This window comes from Canis aureus, chromosome 5 (assembly GCF_053574225.1).
Source record: "Canis aureus isolate CA01 chromosome 5, VMU_Caureus_v.1.0, whole genome shotgun sequence".
Lineage (NCBI taxonomy): Eukaryota > Metazoa > Chordata > Mammalia > Carnivora > Canidae > Canis > Canis aureus.
In genome coordinates this window covers 48,963,254-48,978,628 of record NC_135615.1, presented here as the reverse complement: position 1 = coordinate 48,978,628, position 15,375 = coordinate 48,963,254, and the positions used below count along the sequence as shown (strand labels likewise).

The 15,375-nt window shown below is 43.2% G+C and overlaps 1 protein-coding gene and 1 long non-coding RNA gene across 21 annotated transcripts in view; one reads left to right on the top strand and one right to left on the bottom strand.

Annotated features, from left to right (window-relative positions):
- The window catches only part of LOC144314148 (uncharacterized), a 145,307-nt gene extending 140,559 nt beyond the window's left edge, over window positions 1-4,748 (bottom strand). For all 20 annotated transcript variants that reach the window (XR_013379848.1, XR_013379850.1, XR_013379854.1 and 17 more), the window contains exon 1: window positions 4,586-4,748. The gene's annotated coding sequence lies outside the window, so the exon portion shown is untranslated. The remainder of the gene's footprint in view (window positions 1-4,585) is intronic.
- An 800-nt stretch (window positions 4,749-5,548) lies between these two features.
- Window positions 5,549-14,176, top strand: LOC144314147 (uncharacterized). The gene is made up of 2 exons (XR_013379847.1): window positions 5,549-7,266; window positions 13,713-14,176. It is a non-coding gene; the product is annotated as an uncharacterized LOC144314147 (long non-coding RNA).
- Window positions 14,177-15,375: the final 1,199 nt, after the last annotated feature.

The window sequence follows — 15,375 nt, the reverse complement described above, 5'->3', positions numbered from 1 at the left end:
TCACGGAGGTGGGGGAGTGGGGGAAGAAATCAAGATGGCTCCTGTTTTTGATTTTTGTTGGTTTGCTGAATGCACTGAAGCAAAACCCAGTGGAATCCTGCAGATGGAAGCCATAGCCTCAGGCAGGGATAGGCCTGGGTGAGGGGCCACAGCCTGGTGATGGCAGAGATACGGAGGGGGACAGGAAGGCACCATGAGCCTGGGAACAGGGAGCAAGGGAAGGAAGAGGAGCCCTGGGGCACCCTAAAGAGATGGGGCCAGGGAGGACCTGTGATGGACTCAACTGCTACAAACATTCGTGGATAGGTTTTCATGAGAACATAATTTTCACCTCTCTAGGGTAAATACCCAGGAGTGGGATTGTGGGGTGATGATATGAGTACATTTAACTTTATTCCTTTTTAAGATTTTCATTTATTTATTTGACAGAGAGAGAGAGAGAGAGCACACAAGCAGGGGGAGTGGCAAGCAGAGGGAGAGGGAGAAGCAGGCTCCCCACTGAGCAAGGAGCCCAGTGTGGTGCTCAATCCCAGGAACCCGGAATCATGACCTGAGCTGAAGGCAGAGGCTTAACCAACTGAGCCACCCAGGCGCCCCTACATTTAACTTAGACTGTTAATATGGTGAATTGCACTTGGTCATCGTAGAATATTTTTTTATAAATTGCTGGATTTGGCATGCTAAGACTTTATTGAAGAGTTTTTGTGTCCTTCATAGAGATATATTTTTTCAAAGATTTATTTATTCATGAGAGACACAGAGACACAGGCAAAGGAAGAAGCAGGCTCTATGCAGGGAGCCCGAAGTGGGACTTGATCCCCAGACTCCAGGATCACACCCTGGGCCGAAGGCAGGCGCTAAACCGCTGAGCCACTCAGGGATCCCCTTCATAAGGGATATTGATCTGCAGTTTTCTTTTCTTTCTTTTTTTTTTTTTTTGATGTCATCTTTCTAAGATACAGATTAAAGGATTAAAGCAGTGTTTAGAGGGAAATTTATAGCATTAGGAAAAGCTAGAAAAGAAGAAAGTATTTACATCAATAATCTCAGCTTCCATTTTAAGAAGATAGAAAAAAGGAGACCAAAATAAACTCAAAGCCAGCAGAAAAAAGAAAGTAATAAAAATAAGAACAGAAATCAATGAAACAAGAGGACCTGTTTGGTATCAGGTTAACATTAGCCTCCCGAGCTGAGTTGGAAAGTGTTCCATCCCCTTTAATTTCTGGAAGAGATTATACAGAGTGACTCTAATTGCTTTAAATGTTTGAAAGAATTAATGGTGAAATCATCTGAGCCTGGAGATTTCTTCTTCAGGAGATTCTAAACCACAAATCCAGTGTCCTTACTAGTTACAGAACTATTCGGCTTATCTTGGTGAGTTTTGGTAGTTTGGGCTTTTTTAAGGAAAATGATACAGTTTTTCAAAGTTGTTGAATTTATGTGCATAGAGTTGTCTGTAGTATTCCCTGGTGATTTTTTTTTTTTTTATTGTCTGTGGGATTTATAGCAATATCTTCTTTCATTCTTAGTACTGGTAATTTGTGTCCTCTCTCTCTCCTCTTTCTCCCTCTCTCATTTCATCTTGCTAGAAGCCTATCAATTTTAATGATATTTGCAAAGAACCAACTTTTGGCTTTTTAAAATGTTCTCCATTGTTTTTCTGTTTTCAATTTCATTGATTTCTGCTCTTTATTGCTTCCCTTGCTCCCATTGCTGCCATTAAGGGATTGCTTGGGGACTGGGGTGTGAGGGAACAGAGAAAAGAAAAAAGAAATGATGGCTTTTGCACTCTTTCTGAGAATTAGGAGTCTCTTTCCCCAATCCTTGAGCTCTCCTGGAGCTCTCCCAGCCTGCTCTCTGGAGGCCACTTCCAGTTTTCTGGCTGCATTGAGTTCAGGATGGGGGTGAACAGAGGAAAAAAAAATGGTAAGCTCACCACCAATTCCGTGGTACTCCGATTTCTGGTCTTCTTCCCCAATTTACTTGCTATGATTTACTTTTCAGAGTCTTCATCCACTCTGTCCAGGTTTTATAGCTGCAATCCGTCACAACAACCAGGTGGAGTGTGTTTCTTCCATCTGATCCAGACTGAAACTTTCCCCCCACATTCTTTGAGCTGATTCAGGAGGGTTCGGGACCTCATATGTAGGATATAGGGCCATCATATCTTCTTCCCACCCCCCACACCCACTGCTCCATCTCCATGGGCTTCTCTTGCAGCACGCCTGCCCTAACCACCACCTGTTTCCCCTGTGTTCCCTGGGAATGTCTGCAGCCAAGGTCGAGGCAACTTGCATGATTGATGCATCTGAGGCCAGACACACCCCAGACAGCTAAGAAGTGTGTCTTCCTTCAGAGATCAATTCCTACTACATGAGAATAGGAGTTCATTCCAGAGGGGATTCTTCGTGATTCTTAGGTCTTGGGACATTCTCTTCAAATGTGGTTCAGGTCGTCCTGGTGGCTTATGGTTGACTTCATGAAGTTCTCTTCCTGGCTAGACTGATGGTTCATAAGATGACTTCATTTTTCTTATAAACTTACTCCAAAGAGAAGCAAGCCTACTTCTTCTCCAGGCTCATGCTCACTCCTTGTGGTCTCTTCCCATGCTAGGTGATTCGTTCCAAATACCCAACGCTCTGCTGAGAAGACAGTCCACCTGACCTGGGCACCAACATCATCCTTAGAGAGTTGAGTAGCAATCCTCCTAGTGCAGTTAGAGAGGAACATCCCAGGGGCGATACCCTGACAGGCTAGGTGGAGGAAGCCTGATGCTAAACCTGGTCCCCCAGGCCTGCCTGAACCAAAGGAGTCTCACAATTCCAGGGCCTGTCCTTTTAATAAATTTTAAAATTAAAGTCAATGTGGAAATGAGGTGGGTGGGTGGGTGGCTCAAACTAAATGGTCATTGTGCACCAGGCTGGTTATCTCACCGGTTGTTATACAATAAAAGAGGATCAGATAAACACAGACATAACCTCTGCCTCCATTGATAATGTAAATCATCCCTTGTATCATTTGTCTTTCCTTCAGACTGAATACAAAAGGCATAGAAATGAACAATTCATGCCTAAACACAGGAGAGCTTGAAAGCTAGTGTATGTCAGATGTTTACTCTAGGTCATCATTAAGGGGTCGAGAGGATTGGCTTATAAACACAGGCTATTCTATCGGGGCCGGGGGTTGGGAGGGTGGGATAGAGACAAAAATGTTTCCCCTCATGTGGAGACAGCTCTTTCAAAGATGCATTGCAACTTTTCTGCACCATGCACAGTGAGTTATATAGATAATTCTTTTTATAGGATATGAAATGTTGTCTCCCGAGCGGTGCAAAGCATAATGTGCTATAGAAACAATGCTTTTTCACTCCACTTTGTGCAAATGTCATTTTTCATTATCCACTGAACAAGAGCTTGCTGGAGAATGAAACGAGAGCGGGGTTGCCCCTTCCGCCGATGGTCAGGCACTTCCCGACACGACCTCAGCAGAGACCTCCATGGGAGCCCTGGGAGTTGTCCCCAGGCAGCTTCCCCCACCGTGAAGTGCAGAGCACGGAGCCCTTGAAGGATGTCACAGCTTTCCGGGTTATCCATTTCCACTGCCCTCCTTCTCTGCGGAGGGTTTTGTGGGTGGCGGTGGTGGCTGTTCTTCCCACCCAGCCCAACCAAAGGCAGCTAAAGAAAAAGTGCCAAGACAAACAGAACGAGAGCCTTGGGGACCCAGTAATGGGTACAGAGCGTAGAGTGTGGTAATCATTCTTTTGATTTGTGCTCAGATATGTTTTCTGTTTGCTTTCGCACAGAATGCACATTTTCCCCCTGGATTGCAAATAATCTGAACCAGGGTAAAACCATCACAAAGTGGCCTTCAAACATCATGTCTATATTGGAACGGAATGACTGATCAGACATTTAAATATGGAAACTGGGAATTCGGGTAAATTGCACTGATATGGTTTTTAAAAACACAGGCAGCGTTGTTTAAATAATCTTTGCTTTCTTGGGTCGGTGTCTCTCTCTCCCTCTTTCTCTCAAGAGTTATGCATTTTTTTTCCTTCTAATTTTGCTCTCATTTGTCCCAATTTTAGTGTCATTCAATGATTTGGTTGCATCTAAAAATTATTTTTACATCATTCCTAACAGATGGAACCAGGAGAGAAGATGAGATTGAATTATCACCATTCCCCATGTCTGGTCCCTCTGCCCTTTTTCCAGGGTCATTTTCTTGAGCTAACCAACATCTTCTTACATTGTCATCAATGTCTCCTGACAAGTGTCTGTGAAGTCAAAGACAGGCAAAGAAATAAGCACAACCTGGAATGACCGCTACAGCTGAGTGTCCTGCATACCCCCTCTCCCAGGATGGGGGGCAGGGAGCGGGTGTAGAAAACAGCATGCTCACAACTGTGCTGGGTGAGGCTCCTGTGTGGTGAGAGCCCCTGCCAGCAGTCAGGCAAAGGCATCCTCCAACAGGGCTCTAGTCCCACAGTCATGTCAAGCGCTGGGTTTTCTTTTAGTTACTCAAGGATCAAAGGGAAATTATTCAATAAAAAGGAATTTAAAGGGACTTCTGGGCTGACACAAACCTTAATCAAAAACACTTGTTCAAACGCAGCTTCCTTGACCTGCCTTTTCATATTGTCTTCCCAATTCTTATAGACATTTGTGATTGAAATCAGGATTTTCTCCATCACCATTCAGTGGTCCCTCTCCTCTGGGCTGACCAGGGTTTCACAAGGGTGATGTGACAGTTTGTTGCTAAAGAACTGAAGATATATGTCACAATGCAGTATTCTGATGAAGGAGAGTAAATACTTCTCAACAGATTCAATATGAAGCATAAATAAGCAGTGTGTGTGCATGTGCAGGTGTGTCTTATAACTGACAATGGGCACAAGAGAGAGCTTGAGCTCACAGCCACCTCCTCTCTAAAAGCTCCCCTTTAATAACCCTCCATCGCCTCACTTGTAAGAATGCCATCATGCCTTTGAACTTTTCACTTCAGCTTGTTTTGCTCCCCTCTGTTCAATGCCTGTTCCATCACACGCTCGTGTCAGGGATGTATCACACTGTGACCTCGAGTCATGGTTCTCTCTTAAAAGGAGTCAAGCACCAAACTTCCCCAAGTCTCTAATATTCTAGGTGTTCGGCAGGGAGACTGGAACATGAAATTCCTCCCACTTAAAAGTACACCCACATCAATGTTTCTCGAAAATCTACTTCTCTTAGTCACGACCTATGAACACGAATAGAAGGCGGCCAATGTTTTCCTGTATCCCATGCGCCTGAACGTTGGGAAAAGTTAGAGATTATATAGTTTGTGATGTCTAGGGAGAAGTGCGGTAACTTCACAGTTGTTTTTTTTTTTAATAGAATTCTTTAAGAAGCAAAACATTTCAAATGTGCCCTTCTTCTCCTTTTGCAGCAGGAGAAAAGATTTCTGCCTCTCAGTGTGGTTCGCCTGCTATCATGTTGCTGATTCTGTGATTGTTAGATTAAGAAAAATGGGAAAATCTAACAGCAGATAATGCCGCAAACGAATGGTATGCATACAAGAATAGATAAGTACACACCATGAATTGAAGAGGAAATGGATAAATGTAGAAAAGGAAACAGTGATCCTTTGAAAATTGAAGATAAGAGCTTAATTACTTATAGAGAAAACTACAGGAAGATGTGACCTGAATTTCATTGAAGAGAAGTAAACGTCGTGGTCAAATCCTTGGGTACTAGGCCAACATTTTGCTCGAATTCTCTCTCTCTATGCAGTAGGGGGCCAATTCGGAGTAATGCGTGTTTACTCTGCCTAATTGAGGAGGTTGGACGCTAATGAGTTTTCTGAACACTGCAGAAAAGAATGTTGCATGTGAAAGGAAACCAACGGGTACATGGAAATGAAAAAAAAAATGTCCTGGGAACATGGGAAAGTTCACTTTGGTGGGCTGGGAGAAATCCAAACAAAATAGGTTTTAGAAAGAGGTGATGTGGTTAAAAGACACTCACTCACCCTGGCCAGAACAGAACTATAAACAGAGTTTGACCCTGACCTCCCATAAATGATACGGGCATGTGTTGACAAGCAAACTCAGAGTATGTCACTTGATTTTGCCCATTATTTATGCTACCCTGGGTTTCCTTCTGTGCCCCTCGGAGGTTTTCTCCCAACCACCCCAAAAGTTCAAACTCTACACACATTCTGAGAATGAAAAAGTAGGAATTATGTCTACAGTGAGGTGCCTAACCAGAAATGAGTAATTGAAGACAGACCTTTGAATAGTACCAATATAGCTTCGGTTTAAGGTGATTAGGGCAATTTGGTCTCAAGATTTGAGAACATTTAGGAGGCTCAACACCTGCTGAATCCCTTCTGCTGGGGACTCTGTCAAGGGACAAGACAAAAAAAAAAAAAATAGAAAGAGCAAGGAGTTGGCTGTGACCTTGGGAAGTTAGGACGTGATAGCAAAATCGTTATCAAAGAGGCACACAGGACAGCATAAGCAAAGGGTTCCAAGAGTGGCTTTGGCCAAATGTGCTCCCTCAGAAAAGGAGATATTTCTCTTGATCTAGAGGTGGAGGGGAAGGGAGGTGTTCTTGGGCTAGGGAATCATCTAAGGAAAGGCAAGCAGGCTGAAGTAGCTCTGAGATGACTTAGAATATTCTGATTATCTGTTGGTGTGTAACAAACTATCTCAAAATTTGGCAGTTTAAAACAAACATTTTATTTTGTTTATAATACTACTTGTGTCTCAGTAATTCAGGAAGAGCTCAGCTGCATGGTTTATCTCTGATCTACATGGTGTCAGCTGGGGCCAGATGGTCCATCTTCAAGATGGCTTCCTCACTCTTTGTTTGAATCTTTGGCCTGCTTCTCTCTCTCCCCCTACCATCTCCTTCACCTCAACTTGAGCTCCTCACAGCACGACAGCCTCAGGGTAATAGGATTTCTTACAACAGCAGCTCAGGGTTTCAAGAGAGTGTTCCCAGGGGCACAGCCAGGAGTTCAAAGGCTTCTTATGACCTAATCTTGGAACATCCGGACATCACTTCTACTACATTCTATTGGTCAAGCAGGTCATAAAGGCAGCCCATATTCAAGGGAACAGAATTAGACTCCATCTTTCAATGAGAAAAGTCACAATGAATTTGTAGCCAACTTTACCACCAAAAGTACCGAATAAAGCAGGATGTTTTAAGTAAATGGTCAATGCCAAGAGCAGGAGCAAATGTCAGAGGAAGAGGCAGAGAATGAGTATAGAGGGCATTGATGGTAAGAGATTTGAACATTCAAATAATAACATCTTTTCTCTTGGTATACCCTCTCTTGTGGAACTACGTTCAGCTAGACAAAAGAGGGCACCATGATTTTCTAGAGTCCCAAGACCCTAGACTAGGTGAGTAAGGAAAATAGAAACTTCCCATCTGAATCTCCCCAACAGGATACTTTCTGGTCAGGGCATATTTGGTTGTGAATAGAAACTCATTCAAGCCAGGTTAAGAAGAATAAAGACCTGTTCAGAAGCACAGCAGGCAAGCATAAGAGCATCCCAGGACAAGAGGGAGGGCAAATGGGCCATAAGCAGTTCTACGAACCCAACCCTGCCAACTCCAAAATCAGAGTTACCCCTTCGTCCCTGATAGGCACCTGAGGTCTCTTATCTCTGTGTCAGCTTTGCTCTCTTGCTTGTCTTCCCAGATGACCTGTCCCTGCTGACTCATCAGGGTACACCTGGCCAAAAATGGCTGCTCTAGGTTTGCACGGCCATTGATTCCATCACAGCCTATATGCCTTTGATGCCAACCACCCAGCATTATCTGACCACAGACTGTTCATCTCTTAACTTGAATTCTGGAGTGGTCTCTGGTTGGATTAGACCAGCCTACGGACTGGTACCGTTTGAGTCAAACCTCTTCTCTTAGTACAACCAAGTATGGCTGGAGAACAGGTGTACATGTCTAATTAAAAAAAAAAAAAAAGGTAACATAAAAGCATAGTCATTTAATCTGCCCCTGCCCCCACAATCAGTGATAGAGCACAGGCAGGGAATGAGTCAAGTGCAAAGATGTAGGATGGCTAAGCAACAAGTAAGGAGGATCACGTGGAACAGGGGCCAGTCCAGAGCTGGGAACTGGGATAAGGACAAAATATCTTGGTCCCCAAGCCATTCGTGCATATCCCAAACCCTTCCCTGATGGAGGCAGACCCATTTCCTATGGAACCTACCCTGGCACTCTTGATGTTTGAAGCAGTAAGGTAATGGACAGTAATGGGTAGTATCGAAGAAGGCCCTTTCTTATCTGACTCTCACAGAGGATTTTAATGCTTACAACAGTACTGGGAGTATGAGCCCTCGCTCCCTATATTATTCTCCAGCTAACATATCTATACCAAGTCTAAGGGAAAGATGGATGGCATAAGCATAAGCTCTTTAATTTTGTCAATAGAAATTATTAATTTGAAAAGTGAGTAAGAAAACAAGTCCCAGTTGGAGAAAAGTATTAAGGTTCTTCATACTTTCATAGAAAAACGCAAATCAGGATTCTCCTTTTCCCTAATTAGCACACATAATTCAGGATAAAGTTTAAATTGATAAGAGCCCTTTCAACACTGGAGAAAGGTATTGACCTTCTTGTGGTAAAGGTAAGTAGAAGGTACATTAAAATCACCATTTTCTCAGTAATCAAGTTTACCGCCACAATAACTTTGGACTATGACACTCCTTCAGAAATGCTGTCTGTTCAAAATTCTCCAAATAGCAGCCCTGAATGAAATTCTGCTGGGGTAGGAGAATCGTGGCTGGGTAGTCAAAATCAATTTGTTCCTGTGATTGACACGAGGGCCTGCATGTCAGCCAGTCAGCCAAGCTCTCTCAAACCATCTGTGCTCCGATTATGATCAATAGGTATTCACAATATGCCCAGGAAATGTGCTGTTTGATTACTTTTACATGGGAGAGAAGACAAAACATCTCAACCCAGAGTCTCTTAATGTGGATGTAGAAGCTGGGTGATGAATTATTAGAATATAGAGTTTGCACTGATAAACTTTTGAACTTTCATTGAACTTGTAGATTAAGAATAGGCAGTTTTTCCAAGAGGAAAATTCACCAGACAACCAACAATTTTTCTTTCACATATTTAAGGGAGATGTTCGATCTGGTAAGGAAATAATAGTAATTTATGTCTTTGATAATTGAGAAGGATTATAGTTCTATACACAGAAAAAGCAACCATCACCCAGGCCCTGTGAGTCACAAAGCCATTAAAGAAGAAGCTTCCAGCTTAAAAGCAGATGAAACCTCCGGATTTGGAGCATGATGTTCTCCAAGAGGGAGTTGAGAAAGGGAAAGAAATCCCCATCTACTTGTAAAATTAGGGCCCCCTCTCTGCCTTTCTTCCAAACCACCATAATGACACTTTCCGAATTCAGCTTGATCTCCCACACTAAAAGAAACAAATAGGAACCATTTCTCTGCGTGCACAGCCCCCTCGCATATACCGAAGTGCACACATATAGCAGACCCATACTGACCCTCAGTGGGAGGCAACTGACCAAATATAAGCAAGGAAGCTGCCTCCTTCAATCTGCTGAGACCCATCATTCTCCAAACAACATTTGTCCTGTAATCTGCAAGAACAGCCTGGATCAGGTGAAAGGTTAAGAAGGAAGACTGCTGACCAGCTGGAAACACATGTTTGGTACACTCAACTCACTACAAGAAATTATTTTACTGATAAAATAGTGTCAGCCGAGATCAGGTTCCTAAGAGATGGGAATTACTAATTTTGCTGCAATGACACTGAACAGCTTGTATTAAAAATACACACTGGCTCATGCGTGGCTCTTTGGCTTGTTTGGTACAATGCACCAAAGCCTTCAAGCAAATGCTGGCCACTCTCCAGTTGAGTTCAGCCCTTATTAATAATAGATCCTATCACCTTCCTTCCCAGATCTCTTCACTATAATGTTTTTGCTTCCCTGGAATTCAATTTGAGTCAATCCTACCACTACTGTTAGCATACATCTTGCTGGATGCTCAAAAATGAGAAGGACACGATCTTATCACAAGTTGCTATACTGGTGTTGATAAAGAACCATGGGTGTTATCACACAGGGCTGGGAAACAGCCAACAAAAAGGAGAAACACAGTCTCAAAGCAAAGTCTAAGGATGGAGCCAGAAGCTCCATTTGGGGGGGTTCAAAGTGCCTGTTCTGTTTGCAAGGAAGAGACTTACACAAGTTTTCTCAGGTCATGGGGATTAGGTGTTATTTTAAAAACCCCAGACGTGGCATGGGAAAGCCATTCGGGACTTGGGCAGGACTAGGGACTCATTATCCCGTCTGTCTCTCTGTCTTATGGCATCTCCACCTTGCCTGCTGGTCTGTTCTGTCCTCCTACCTCTATTGACTCAGCTCGCTCCAAGTTTCTGTTTCCTTCTAACTATGGTTTACACATGACTGCTCATGACCTTGACTCTACCTCCTGGTGTTTAGTTTTAGCAAGCACTGCTAACTGTCTTATTTGAATTTCTAAAGAGGAGAAAGAGAATTTAGTTGTTTCTCCCCACAGTTCATGTGGCCACACTCTGGGTTACTGGCCAGCCACCAGATGGACTACTCCAGTGCTGATGACCCAACCATAGGCCAAGTTTCAATGGCTGATAGGACCAGGTCAAGGAGTATAAATAAAGCTGTCCCTTCAGCAGGGGCAGTTCAACTTATAAAAGGTTTGGCAGGCATTCTAAAGGTTGACCTGCCTGCTCCATGGGATAACTGGGAAAGGTTCTGTGGAGGTTACATTTGGGATGATCATAAAAGAATCCTGTGAATGGACAGGCAAAGATGGAGTAAACATGGAGGTAATCCAATATGCAAAAGCCAAAAACAGGAAAGTAGGGAGTAGCGGGGAGTATGAATATTTTGTTTGACTAGGGTAGTGCTTCTCAAATTTTCTGTGCATGTGCATCACCTGAGGATCTTTTTTTAAATGCAGATTCCTATTCAATAAGCCTAAGGTGGGACCTGAGATGCTGCATCTCTAAGTTCCCAGGTGATACCAATGTGCTGGTACCCACTTAGAGTAGTAGGGCTAGAAAAAGGAATATGCCAAAGCCTTGAATGCCAAGCTAAGAAATTGGTACCCACTCTACCACAGCAAATAATGAGCAGCTCTGAAGGATGTGGGATGGAAGAATGATATAATCAGAGTGGTGCTAAAGGACAATTGATTTGGCAATGCTTTGTGGGATAAATCAGAGCTGAACTGGAAGATCAGCTATTTAACAATTGTAAACACCAGGAAAGAGGTAATAAGGACTAAATTAGGATGACTTCTCTGGAAGGGGGAAGGAAGGGATATATAAGATGAGATATATAGCCAACTGAACATGCCCTTCCCAATGTCCTTACGTACTCTTGCCTTAACAAGAGAAGTCACTTCCTCGGGCATCATCTGGTGACATCTCTCTATGTCCTTCACAGGGTGTCTGCTTTTTATTTCAGATCACATCTAAAGATACACACTCTCTTTTACCTCTAACCCTTAATTTCATTCTCCCTGCCTAACTGCATTTTTTATTGTGTGCAACTTGCCGCATGATTTAACTATATTATAACCATGTAACTATGTTATTTAGCTATTATTTCATTGTGTACCAGTAACCAAATTCAGTAACTATATTTGTTCTGCTCAGGAGTTTTGTAGAAAGCATATCTGAAGGGCACTAGGCAATGAAGTAAAGTCTATTACTGCCTTATCACCATCAAGAAAATGATCTGTTTGTTTGCAGTTCACTGAAGTATATAGCCAAAGAAATTGAAAGAGAGTTTAGGGAGGGCTTGAGTGAAGTCCAGAGATGGAGATGGATGGATACTCTAAACACTATGCTTGGGTTCAAGATGCCCAAAAGCAGCTATGACTATATGCAGTAAGGAAGTTGCCAGATCATGTACTGACAGGAAAGAAGAGAGAAGGTGACAAACCTTATATTAGTATTCAGAACCTCCATTACTACGCAGTGTACCCAGTCCGTACTATACATTTAAAACCAAGGGAAAGATAAATTTGATGTTAAATACAAATCCCGCCTGAAATTTTCTTAAGGCTAAAGGCTTCATAATATCCTGAGATTATGGCTATAAAGAACAAATCTGTGCTTACCTATTGGATCGTTCGTGCCATTTTGAGGTTGAGTTCCGAATACTGAACTTTGGTTTTCTGGTTGAACATTTGAGGTCCCTGTGCATTAAAGCATTTACACACCAAGGAGGACTTAAAATCCATTGCTTTTCCTCCTACTGGGATGGGATTTTATACACATATCTCAAAAACGAAACGGTTAAAAATTAATTAATTTTCAAAAAAACCAAACAGTTGTTGCTGTTCAAAAAACAAAACAAACAACTATTCTTCCTTCCAACAGAATTCAATTCTTTATAGAAAGAAAGAAATTAGGAAAGGAAGGAAGGGAGGAAGGGAGGATGGAAGGAAGAAAGGAAGAAAGAAAGAAAAGGCATTGTCCAGTCTAGGAGATTAGAGCTATTTTGATTGCACAAGAACATAATCAGAGTCAGGAACACAATGAAGTATTCCCAAAGGAAATCAAGATTAAGATGCACACTTCGGCCTCCTCCTACAAATGCCAACCTCCCAAGCCCACAGGTCATTTTGTTTGACAGTGTCACATCGATTCACATTTCACAATGTGCTCTTAACTTTAGAATCTTAATGTGCTGGTTGGAATCAGTTGTGTCTTTTGAGAAAAGCCTGAACTTGACCATGTCCATCTTTGGAGAGACTTCCTAGTTAGCTGGAGGCACTGATAAGATGCTTTGTCATTCTGGACTGTTAGGTGAGCTAATAAGCTTCTATGTTGCTTTCAAACATATTCACACAAATATTCAGATACACATGCATGCATACCTATACATGCATCTGTATACAAATACATATATATGTGAACTGAACATATACATTTTGGATATATAAAACTGAACATGTGGTATGTTATGTCCTTACCAGACAATGGGAAGCCATACTTTGAAGAGGACATGGATTCTGGGGGGAAAAAAATCCACATTCCATAACAACTATAGTAATTATTTCACTATGTGTACCTCTACCAAATCATCATGTTGTACACCTTACATATAATTTTTACTTAAAAAATAAAATATTAAAAAATAGGAAATAAGGAAATGAGACTTTCTATATTCAGTGAAGGTGATGGTAATGGGTCAAACTCTCTGACTCCATTATCAGAAGTAAAATGTGGTTCAGGCCACTAGCAAATGGCAGGGAAGGAAGAGGAAGAGGCTTCTGAGGACTATTATGAACCTGCATGGGCCACTGGGAAAGGAAAGAAAGGAAAGGAAAGGAAAGGAAAGGAAAGGAAAGGAAAGGAAAGGAAAGGAAAGGAAAGGAAAGGAAAGGAAAGGAAAGGAAAGGAAAGGAAAGGAAAGGAAAGGAAAGGAAAGGAGAGGAAAGGAAAGGAAACAGACATGCTGGATCCACTTTCTTTCTTCGACTCCACTTCAAGCTGTGGCTTAGGACTGTAGACACATTTCTGAGTGTCCCGGTGGTGGCTGTAGGTGGGGAGAAGTAGAGCAAGGAGTCAGCCTGCCATGCTGACACCTATGCTGTCTCAAAGGCAGTATCTCCAGAGGGAAATACCCGGAAAACCACAAATCCTTCTTCCTGTTTCTCTCTGTTTCAGTTCCTTGCCCAGTTGCACATGGCCAGAAAGAAGAACCACCACCACCTAAGTAATATCCCTTCCCGAAGAGATCACAGTCTATGGTCACACAGCCATGAAAAGCCTGCAACAAAGAAATTCAACCTCTTTGGTTGCAGATTGCTCTAGGCTCTTTCCTCCTGGCCTTGTGAGCAGAGCCTCACTTAGTGTTTGTGGCTGCCCAGTGGGCTCCACCTCCACGCTGCAGGATGGCAACAGGGTTCAAGCCTCATCTGGTACTTCCGAGCTCACATCCTACCACTCTCTGCAGTGTCACCCCCCAGGTGGTCATCACAGAACCTACTCGTTGATCCCGGCATCACCCACAACCACCCAGGGCCTCCACAAGGGACAGGAGAGCTGAGGTTTCAGGGCCCAGGTGTAGATGCCAATTAGAGTGTTTTTAATGTTATGGGAATGGCAGTAAAAACTCCTTGAGGACAAGAGTGGCAATTAATCTGCAAATGTGTATTAAGAAGAATCCCTAAAAAAGCAGTCACTATGAAAGAGTAATAATGATGATAAAAACACATGTGTATGAGTGGGGTGGAATTTAGGGGTGGCTTCAAAGAGAGCAGGAGTGTTTGGAAGCCACTCTTCCCCAACAGATGTGAGTTGGTGAAGAGCAGATTGGGAGAACACAGTCATAATGCACCCACCAGGAAAGCCACGACAAGGAGCCCAGGTGGGGAAGACCCCCAGAGAGGACAGGAGAGGGGGGCAGCACAAAAATGGCTGCCCTGGAAACACTTGACTCCAGAGCCAGCCACTATTCCTGGAAGTCAGCATGCACAGAACCTGGCTGTCAAACTGAGGAGGTCTTTTCCCCTCCAGAGACCAAAGCAAGGTGACATGGGGAGACCCAACAGAGTCAGTGTGGAGGACGCTGTTCACTGGCTTGCTCTGCCTCTATTCTGAGCTCCTCCAGGGCACCATCCCATACAGCAGACCCTGGAACACGAAAAACTAGGTTTCCCGTCCTCCTCTGGAAGGTAGGTAGGGACCAGATGGGATTAGGTTCGGCCATTGAGATGCATTGGCAAGAGACCTCAATTTAGAGCCCTGTTAGCTGGGGCAGGAGGCAAGGCAGGGAGTTCCTACCTGGCCCAGGTCATGGCAGAGGTGGTGAGCTCTGCAGTGGGCAGGTGGGATCACCACCTTCCCATCAGAGCAACAGGGACTCTTCGAGCCGGAATTGTTTCTGGGAGCTCTGACCACCACTTACTTGTCTGCCCAGCTCTTCAAAGCGTGTGTAGGCCAGAGAATTCCTGATTACTCATCCCCTCCTGTTTCTACTAACTAGAGGGATTTCCATTGTCTGCATCGGCCCAGCCAGCGGCAGACCTCACGTGTTTGACACCCAAAGTGGACCATTTTTTTAACGCTCTCCTCTATGTGACAAAATTGTATTCATTAGTAATCCTGTAATGATCAGTAATTACTAGTGTTCTCATGAGTCGTTCCTTTTAAAACAATCACTTAGAGGAATAAACTTCAATTTTAAAGATACTATTCAAAACCAAATACTTCATGGATGAAGTAACCTGGATTTGCAAAATTTCAAACACTGAAACACCAAGTGATCATGTGGAAGGACAGAACTGAATTCACTTGGGTTTTGTTACTTGGCTTTGCAATCACTGTG